The following is a 10445-nucleotide window of genomic DNA, read 5'->3' as shown; positions in this document are numbered from 1 at the left end:
CTCCCAGATTGTGGACTTGCTGCCGAAGGCATTGGATGATCCTTGTTCTAACAGCCAGCTTCAGGAAGACCCATCTTTTGAACAGGGGTTCATCAACAAAAGGGCAGTCTCGCCAAGTGAGTCAGGTTGAAAAATAATGAGGGAGCAAATTTAGGGTGTTCACTTTCATTCCCCCTTTATTACTAGTCATCTTCTTTTTTGAAAAGCCACTTAGAGTTGAGCAGGATAAGGCAGGAGGGCTACCCATGATCCTTTTAAATGACCAAGTCTTACCATATAACCATGAAGTTGGTTTGAGTCTCTCCCTGGAATCAGAAGCCAGATTGGTAGTCATTCAGTGGGTAACTGTGCTGGAGGACTTTACCCTTCGATTGTGGCCTAGTATTCCTATGGTGGTTGTCATAGTGGTGCATCCTTGACTGATGATCAGAAGGACAATGGCCTTTGCAAAAGTGTTGCATATGCAGAGGCCACCTAACATAGGGGTTGTATCCTTGATACAAACTGTGTAAGGGGGTACAAATGCCAACATGCTTAATCATCAAGTGTGCGCAGCCTCTTTGCATACTTACACTATATCAGGCAGGGAGTTATTCGGTCTCTAATTTGTTTATGGTAGTTCCTCTTGGATATGTTTGTTGTTCGGTTTCATCGCTTGCTCTCTTCCCATGCCTGTAGCTTACTTCTGAGATTTAGCTTGTTACTCTCTCTGCTCCCTGGATCGACCCACTTTGACTGGTAACAGGCCCAATGCCGTACCCCCCAATGCGACCTCCTGGATTTAAATTATGGACTGCCTTTCCTTGTGTGACAGTCTTCTGGGGACACAAAAGATTTTTTTTGTTAAGGCCTGCAGCAGTATTTGGTTGTGACACCACCACCCCCTAGTCTATGCTATGATCCCTTGCATGAGGTTGCATGGTTGAGGAATGAGGTTGAAAGTTAGGAGTTTTTTCTCTGGGTGAGGGATTTCCGGTAAGTCTGACAGTTTCATGATAAATGCTGTGATGACTTCATGCATGAATCTGGATGGATGGATGGATGGAATGGACGCATTGTTGAGGCTGTTTATAGGGTCTGTCAATCTGGGAGACGGCAATGTTTGAGAGAGGGAAGCAGGACTTGATTAACCTGTAGGCCTTGTTGACTTGCAATTCTTAGGCCAGGTGAAAGCTCAGAGAGTGTGACGCAGACAGTAAGGGGAAGTAGGAGTTTCTGGGTAGCAAGTGTGTTGTAGGAATGTAGCCATAAGGGTGCAATTAACCTTTGATATGGAGAGCTGCATCAGACCTTCATGGACCTGCCCAGAGAGAGAGGGCTGGTAGATAACAGTGACCTCCCATGGAAGATATTGGGTAACTCCTTTGAAGAGCGGTCGGCATGATCGATGCAGCAATCGTTTGGAAGTAGACCATTCTCACAATGTGTCGAATTTGTGGCCTATGTTGTAAACGAGTTACATGATTTACTAGCGGTGTAGCCCTGGAAGCTCGGAATGGGGCACTACCCTGATGTTGCATTTGCAAAAGTCATTGCTGAACTCTTTGTTTGCCACAGCGTTGCTGATATTGGTCCTTGACCAGTTGGGGGTTGTCACCACATCAAGCGAGCAGCATGTAGGTAGCCTAATGTTAGGAAAGGATCTAGTAAGACCTCTCACTTTTATTTAGATCATGGTGCCATGAACGGACATCCACTGACTTCTTTATGGTTGTGGGGTGGTGGAGCTGTTATCCATGTGTAAGGTGTGAGTGTCTTTAGCTGGAGTGAGGAAACCCTAGATAAGCAACTACAGGCACACCCCTTACCGCACTATGTGCTGTTACAAGAGCCGGGGATCACTTTTGTTTCTCTATTAGCACAACCCAGGTCCCCTAGGGCGGTGCTGAAAAGTCATTACCAAAATGAGAGGGGCCGACAGAAAACACCTGCATGAAATAAAGACACTACTTCTTTGTGGGTAGACACTGAGAAGTCATTTTTATATATTTAGCATTTACAAAGAACTAAATAAAATAACTTTATTGGTCCTGGAATGGGTAGCATTTATAGCCCACTACATGAATTCAAAAACATACAAATTAAATAACTCTGAATCATCAATGATGGGTATCACCCAGACATTAATTAATAAATAAATAAATAGCATCAATGCTGAACACTGGATGATTGGCATTGGTATTTCCCAGACAGGAATAGATAAATAAATACATACATAGCATCAGGGCTGAACACTGGAGGATTGGCCTTAGTACTTCCCAGCCATAAATATATAAATAAATAAACAGACCAAATGCCGAACACTGGATGACTGGCATTGGTATTTTCCTGACATTAATTAATTAATAAATAAATAGCATCAGTGCTGGACACTGGAATACTGGCATTGGTACTTCCCAGACATAAATTAATAAATACATAAATAAATAGCATCAGGGCTGAACACTGGATGATTGGCCTTGGTGCTTCCCAGACATAAATAAATAAATAAATAGCCTAAGTGCTGAACACTTGATGATTGGCATTGGGATTATCCAGACATGAATTAATAAATAAATAAGACACACCATCTTGGCGTGGCTGTGTTCCTTGTAGGAATTAATAATACTCTATGCCCATATAATTCTGACATAAATAGCCTCCTAATTCATACAGTGCTTCATTACCATAGTAAATGAAGGTTGAAACTGCAGTACACATAACAATGGTGCCTACCTACATCACCAGATAGGCCCTGTTAACAGGTGCCGTGAGGAATAAAAATGGGTTAGTGGGTTCATACATTATATATACATTTTCATGAATAGCCACGGGGCATGGGCCGGACTCCAATCAACAATGTTAAATAACTTTTCTACTCCCTTATATATGGGTAAATAGCAGCAATGCTACTCCTCTGTTGAAAGTACAGAGGCTCTGGCGTAAAAAGAAACAAACAATGTTTTATACCGGACCTTGCAAAGGGACCATCATCACTCCCTAGTTCCCAGGAATGATTCACTCATGAGGTGGCAACTAACTTCACCACTTTCCTAGTGGCAGCTTATGATGCGGGAAATGCATCTGAGGGACAGGGCCTCTGAATCCTTGTCCTATTCCTGTTTTTACCGTGTGATCTGTTATGTTTTCTGCCCCGGAGTCCATGTGGGACTCCTGGCAGTGCAGCTCTCTCTTTTGGTTTGGTGAATAGACCCATGGGATACCCTTATGGCACCCATGGGTAGGGGTACAACCCTGTGCCCCTAGTGTATGTTTTTGGGCACCTGTGGGTGGCCCCAGAGCAGGGTATGGGCTGGTGGCAGCTCCGTGCTGAATTTGACAGGTGCTCCGGGTGTCCTCCATTTTGGGATACCCTGGCCCTGCCATTGGGATCTGTTGATTCCTGATAGGAAACAAGATGGCCCCTGTGGCCTCTTGCTTTCTATTGCCTGTTATCTTGTTTTCCCAAAGTCCTGGGAAGCCCTGTCTCTGTCCCTTCCCCCTGACTGGCTGTTGGGTGGAAGTTCCATGTATGGTATTGTTGTGAAGGCCCAGCTAGACTGACTGGAGCCTTCCCAGTGACTGTATGTTGTGGGTACCTCCTGTGGGTGGGACCTGGGTGAATGGAGTGTGTGACCAATATACACTTCTTGTTGTGGTTGTCTGGTTTCTGGCATGAGAGACAAAGACTGAGACAGCCCTGCCCGAAACTGGCCTGAATGCAGTGTGTAGTGTTGAATGGCTGGGTACTTGTCCCAATCCACATTTCTTGTTGTGAGTGTCTGGAAGGGAGGAGTGTGGCCTGAATGCACCGTGTGCCTGATTGGCTGACTGACTGCATGAATGCCCTGCAGTATGATTGGCTGCTGAGTGTGTGCCAGCAGCGTGGATGAGAGAGAGGATAGTATATCTGGGGACCTCTCACCACTGGAAAATGTTCAGAAGGGACCTTTGGTTGAGAAGCGACCATTGTGCTCCTAAAGCAGCCAGGGAGCTGAGTCTCCACTCTACGAGTAACTGGAACTGCTGATCCTCGACGTCCAGCTGGAAGAAGAAGACTTGCTGTGGCATCTGCTTCGACCGATCCGAAGGCTGACGAACTCGTCGAGGGCTGACCTGAGAGAGGACCTGGTAAGGCGCCCTCTTCCCGTGCTCCGAGGGACCATCGAGCACCGCTCCATCTTCGCCGAAGCGCCCTGGAAGACAGACCCTCGAAAGGCTGTCGACACAAGACAGGACCGCTGAGGAGATCGAGGTGAAGCACCCGGACATCGACGCCGTCGAAGTCCATTGCCGTCGACCAGGGTTCGCAGGTTTGTGTAACCGCTGGAGGCCCGTCGAAGTTGTGTTGCCCAGCCGTGGGAACCACTTGACGCCGTGCCGCCGACGACTGGAGCCGTCCGCTCCTTTGCTTAAGAACATTCAATCGAAGGACTCTCTCGACCGCATTGTCGACCGCTTATCCTGCCGGAGAAAGTCGAGGACGACCAACACGCCGAGGAGAAACCTGCCGGTGGGATTCCCGCCACCCGACGACCTCAAAGACTCGGACGACTCGACGCCCTTGCTGGGCCTCCGTCTCTACAATCTTTGCGGTCCAGAACTATTGTCATCGAGGTGCCCCGCACACCTCCGCCTTGCAGGACGCCGACGCTCCGACGCCGACGAGCACCACTCGGACGAAGCTGCCGCCTCATCGACATCGTTCTACCTCGTTTGTCGACGGACGTTCGACGCCCCGTGCCTCCCGCTTGAAAGGGAAGGCATTCAAGAAGGGCCGTCGATTCCCCGTCGGCGAACAGCGAGTTCCTCGACGTTTGTCGACGCCTCTTCGAGGAGCTCGACTCCACCAGGTACATTGGGGGTTAAAAACATTATAGGAGAGAATAAGACTTGCAGAGCAATATATGGACTGGGCTGATGCTATATCTTTATTTACAGGTTGCCCAGGTGGGGGGATCTCCACACCGAACTGTGCCTAGTGGTAGGGGCCAGTATTCTGCCTATTGCTCAACCATCTTATTTTCTCTCCTCTCTCTATTGCTGGTTTCCCTCTACTGGTCTGTATGACATTGTACAGTATTGTTAATGCACTGTAGTGAGATCTAGGGTGGTACCACTTTAGGATTGTATATATTTGCCATTGTAGATTTTGCCGGAGTACAAAGTGAGTTATCATGATAAATGTACATAACCTTGAATATTGATTATATAAAGATTGTGTTCTAACCAATACAGAGTGTGGATATTCCTTTGTGGGGGCTTGGGGGGTACACTGTACTTAAGAACCAGCCTGCATCACCTCCTGAGAAGCTAGGCCTTGATTGCTCGACCATTGCTACCGAATAGAGAATCTTGGCTGGGGTCTCCTGTGCCTCCCCTCCACCATATAGGGAGCGGAAGTACAGACAACCCCCCACCGGTCGTTGAGGCCCCGTCTCTCACACTGGTGGCAGCGGTGGGATGCTTATGGTTTTAAGAATCAGTGTATAACCGTGCCACTTACAAAGGATATTTGCCCTTTATTAAATTAAGGTTTAGTTGTGTACAAGGTAACTGCATTACAAACCATGGAGTCTATTGCGAATGGCAAATTAACTCGGATGAGCTTGGAGGCTCTCCAGAGTGCTTGTGAAGCTAGGGAGTTAGACTTTGTGGATAAGTCTAGGGCTGAGCTGATAGCTGCCCTGGTGGACTACCAGACTGATAGTGAAACTCTTGATAAGGGGGGGAATGCAACCAATGAGGACTCTGCCCCTGGGGTTTCTGCTGAATCTGTTTCTGGGAATGCCGCCATTTCTGCTGCCTCTGTTCCAAACTCCAGCAATTCCTTAGAGCTTGAGTTATTAAGGATGAAATTGGCCTTTGAATCCCGCAAGTTGGAAATAGATGCTGAGCTTAAGAAAGAGGAGTTGGCTCAACAAGTGGAGCTCAAAAATAAGGACCTTGAACTCAAGAGCCAGGACACTGAATGTCAGAGGATCCAGCTAGAGAAAGCTAGAGTGGAGACTTCAGCTAGAACCAGTGAGAGTGTCAGGTCCCCAGCCACCAAGTTTATGAAAGATTTGGTTGGTGTGTTTGTGGAGGGTTCGGATATCCTCCAATGAATTGAAGCGTTTGAAATGGCTTGTGCGATTCATGATGTGGATAAAAGAGATTGGGCGAAGTGTTTGTTAAGCAGAGTGCCTCAAACCGGGTATGACTGTATTCTGAAGCTGAGTGTGGAAGAAAGGGGTCAGTACGAGTGTATGAAGTCTGCTTTGATTGCCAAGTTCGGCAAGACACCTACCCAATACCTTAGAAGGTTCAGGGATTTTAAGAAAAAGGAGAATATGTCTTGGGTTGACTGGGTGAGTGCTGCGCACATGAACATGATGGGGTGGATCGATGGATACAAGGTTAAGACTTTTGTTGAATTGTCCCACCTCTTGTTTTTTGAGCATTTCTCTGAAGCCTGTTCACCAGAGCTGCGTCAGTATGTGGCTGACAAGAACATTTTGGACCCCTTTAAGCTGGCTAGGTTGGCTGACAAGTGGGTCTCCCACCGGGTGTCCCCTAAGGACTCCAGTGGGAAGGACAAGGACAAAGAGAAGGGGGCCTCTCAGAAAGCTGAGGAGTCCCCCAAGCAATCACAGTCGGGTAAACCAAAACCTTCCTCTCCTAAGACCCAAAAATCTAGTGGGGATAAGTCATCTGGGGGTGGGAATAAGAGTAGTGGTCCACCTGCTGCAAAGCAGGCTCCCAGTGGTTCCAGTACCGTACCCCGCACTCCTGGCGCTTGTTGGGACTGTGGGGCTCTGGATCACAAAAGGGGTGACCCCAAGTGTAAAGGTAAGGCACTTGGAGTACAGGCTGTCGGCCTGACCTACCCTTACCCCGTGTCTGAGGTGGAGGCCACTGTCCTCCCCTCCTCTGCCGGGATCACATTTGGTGCTCCGGTGGAGATTTCCTTAGTGTCCCTTGGGGCCTGGGACCAGTATGCAGAAGTACTGGCGACTATCCCGCAGAACACCCGTAGGTTTTTGAGAAGTGTCCTCTTGAATGGCCAGCCTTCTACTGGTTTGAGAGACACTGGGGCAAGCATGACAGTGGTGGACAGGACCCTGCTCAGGCCAGAGGACTATGAAGGTGCTCCTCTGCAAACCACCAGGTTAGCTGGTGGGCCTCCCAAATTATCACCTGTAGCCTTAGTCACACTCATGATTGGCGACAAGACAGCGAAGCTTCCTGTCCTGGTTCAGGACAATGTCCCTGCTAACATTTTGTTAGGGAATGATCTAGTAGAGTTGGGGTTGATCTCGGATGGTCTTCCCATGACTGCTGCTGCAGTCACTAGGTCACAGGTGATACCGGGTCTGGCTGTGGGTCAGGTACCCGAGCCAAAGGCGAGGCCTAAGGCAAGAAGAAGGAAGACCAAGAAGGCCACCTCTGTGGAGGGAGCACCTTCTCTTCCTGCTGTTCCGACAGCACCCATTGGGATCCATGCTCCGGACGGGCTGGGTCCAGTGGAAAACCCAAACTCAACTCCTTTGGGAGAAGAGGCAGAAGACTCTCCTGTGGGAGAGGTTCTCAACCCGGAGGATCATCCCGACCTTCAATGCTTGTTAGCTGAAGGGGGACCCTCCCGGGCCGACTTCTGTAAGGGACAGAGAGAGTGCCACTCTCTCGAGGGACTGAGGAAACAGGCCCTGGCCCAGGCACAAGGAGAGGTGCCTAGGAATTTCCAGATTTATTGGGAGGGTGAGCTCCTTGTTAGTGAGCCCACTAAGCCTGAACCTGGTGCCCGGAAGAGGTTGGTGGTACCCCAGGTTTACAGGCCCTTCCTACTGCAGTTGGCTGGTCATCTTGGGACCAAGAAGACTAAGCAGAGGCTCTCTGCCCATTTCTAATGGCCACGGATGGGAGTAGAGGTGGAGTCCCACTGCAGGACCTGCCCAACTTGTCAGTTGTCTGGCAAGACTGGAGGCAGTGTCATTGCCCCACTGCAGCCGTTGCCAGTGGTTGGCACCCCATTTGAGAGGGTGGGCATCGACATCGTCGGTCCCCTTGACCCTCCCACTTCAGGTGGACATCGGTTCATCCTGGTCCTGGTAGATCATGCCACCAGGTACCCTGAGGCGATACCCCTTCGGACTGTTACGGCCAAGGTGGTTGCCAGGGCTCTCCTGGGCATTTTCACCCGTGTTGGATTCCCCAAGGAGGTTGTCTCTGACAGAGGATCCAACTTCATGTCTAGTTACATGAAAACCATGTGGAAAGAGTGCGGGGTAACCTACAAGTTCTCCACCTCTTACCACCCCCAGACCAATGGTCTGGTTGAGAGATTTAATAAAACTCTCAAGGGCATGCTAGGGGCTTTGGAAGAACCCCTAAGGAGGAAATGGGATCTCCTCCTGCCATGCCTGCTGTTTGCTTACAGGGAGGTACCTCAAGAGGGTGTTGGTTTCAGCCCCTTTGAGTTACTCTTTGGACATCCCGTGAGGGGGACCCTCGCCTTGATCCGAGAAGGCTTGGAAGCCACCCCTCCGGGTCCCGCCAAGCAAGTGGGGGACTATGTGTTAGGCCTGAGACGGAGGATGACACAGATGATGGGTCAGGCAACAGCAAATCTCAAGGCCAGCCAGGAACTGAATAAGTACTGGCATGACCTTAAAGCCTCGCAAGTGGATTGGACTCCGGGACAGGAAATCCTTGTGATGGAGCCTACCAAGCCTAGAGCTTTGGCAGACAAGTGGACTGGACCCTTCAGGATCATCTCCAAGATGGGCGAAGTCAATTATCTGGTTGACATGGGAGCCCCTGGGGTAGCCCCTCAGATATTCCATGTCAACAGGCTCAAGCCTTTCCACCGGCGAGCAGAAGTCTCATGTCTCTTGCTAGCTTCCGGGCAAGAAGAGGATGAGAGTGAGCCCCTTCCTGATTTGCTGCATAGCAACCCTCAGGATGGCTCAGTGGAGGGAGTACATCTCTCTCCAGATTTGACAACAGAGCAACAGAGGGCCTGTAGGGCTTTGCTCCAACAGTATGCCTCTCTGTTTTCACTGAAGCCAGGCCTTACACCGTGGTGTAAGCATGAAATTGACACTGGTGACAGTGTGCCTGTCAAAAGCAGGTGCTACCGTATGTCAGATACCGTCAAGAACCACATCCAGGCTGAGGTCGCCAAGATGTTGGATCTGGATGTTATTGAACCCTCAACCAGTCCCTGGTCCAGTCCAGTGGTCCTTGTCCCCAAGGCAAGTTCCCAGGCGGGTACCAAGGATTGGAGGTTCTGTGTGGACTACCGAGGAGTCAATGCCGTCACCAAAACTGACGCGCACCCATTGCCCCGGGTTGATGAGCTCGTGGACACCATCGGTGCTGCCAAGTTTGTGAGCACCTTTGACCTTACTTCAGGCTATTGACAAATAGCTCTGACGGACCATGCCAAGGAAAAGACGGCCTTCTCAACACCTGAGGGACTCTACCAGTTTAGGGTCATGCCTTTTGGGTTGAAGAATGCCCCTGCCACCTTCCAGAGATTGGTCAACCATGCGCTCAGTGGGCTGGAAGCCTTTTGTGTGGCTTACTTAGACGACATTGCCATCTACAGTTCCACCTGGGAAGAGCATTTGACACATCTGGATAAGGTGTTGCAGGCCTTGAAAAGGGCTAACCTCACTATCAAGGCCACCAAGTGCCAGATAGCTCAGGGGAAAGTTACCTATCTTGGTCATGAGGTAGGAGGGGGTCAAATCCAACCTCTCTCCAGTAAAGTACAGGATGTACAGAACTGGGAGACACCCACTACTCAAACCCAGGTGAGAGCCTTTTTGGGCCTCAATGGGTACTATCGCAATTTCATGGCAGACTATGGGACCATAGCTGCCCCCCTGACAGCTCTAACGTCACCCAAGCAGCCTAGGAAGGTTAATTGGACCGAAGACTGTCAGAGGGCCTTTGATGGCTTGAAAGAAAGTCTGTGTAGGGCACCTGTGTTGTGTGCGCCTGACTACAGCCGACCCATTATTGTCCAGACGGATGCCTGCGACACCGGAATTGGAGCTGTCTTGTCCCAGTTAGATGACAAAGGGAGAGAACACCCTATCATATTCATCAGTAGACAACTCAAGGGTAGAGAAATTAGGTGGGCTACTGTTGAAAAGGAGTGTTTTAGCATAGTTTGGAGCCTTAGGCGTTTTAGGCCCTACCTTACGGGGTCTACCTTCAAGGTCCAAACAGATCATAAGCCCCTGAAGTGGCTTATGCAGATGAAGGGTGAGAACCCGAAATTGCTCAGCTGGTCCATTAGCCTGCAAGGGCTAGACTTCACCATAGAGCACAGACCAGGGAAGAGTCACGATAATGCAGATGGCCTTTCCAGAAGGTATGTTGACCGTCTGGATGAGGGTGTCTATCCCGTGGGAGATTACACACCCTCCACCTCAGTCTGGGGGGGGCAACTGTGATGCGGGAAATGCATCTGA

Source organism: Ambystoma mexicanum, chromosome 11 (genome assembly GCF_040938575.1).
Source record: "Ambystoma mexicanum isolate Mex_15411 chromosome 11, UKY_AmexF1_1, whole genome shotgun sequence".
Taxonomy (NCBI): Eukaryota; Metazoa; Chordata; class Amphibia; order Caudata; family Ambystomatidae; genus Ambystoma; species Ambystoma mexicanum.
Note: the sequence above shows the minus strand (reverse complement) of the source record.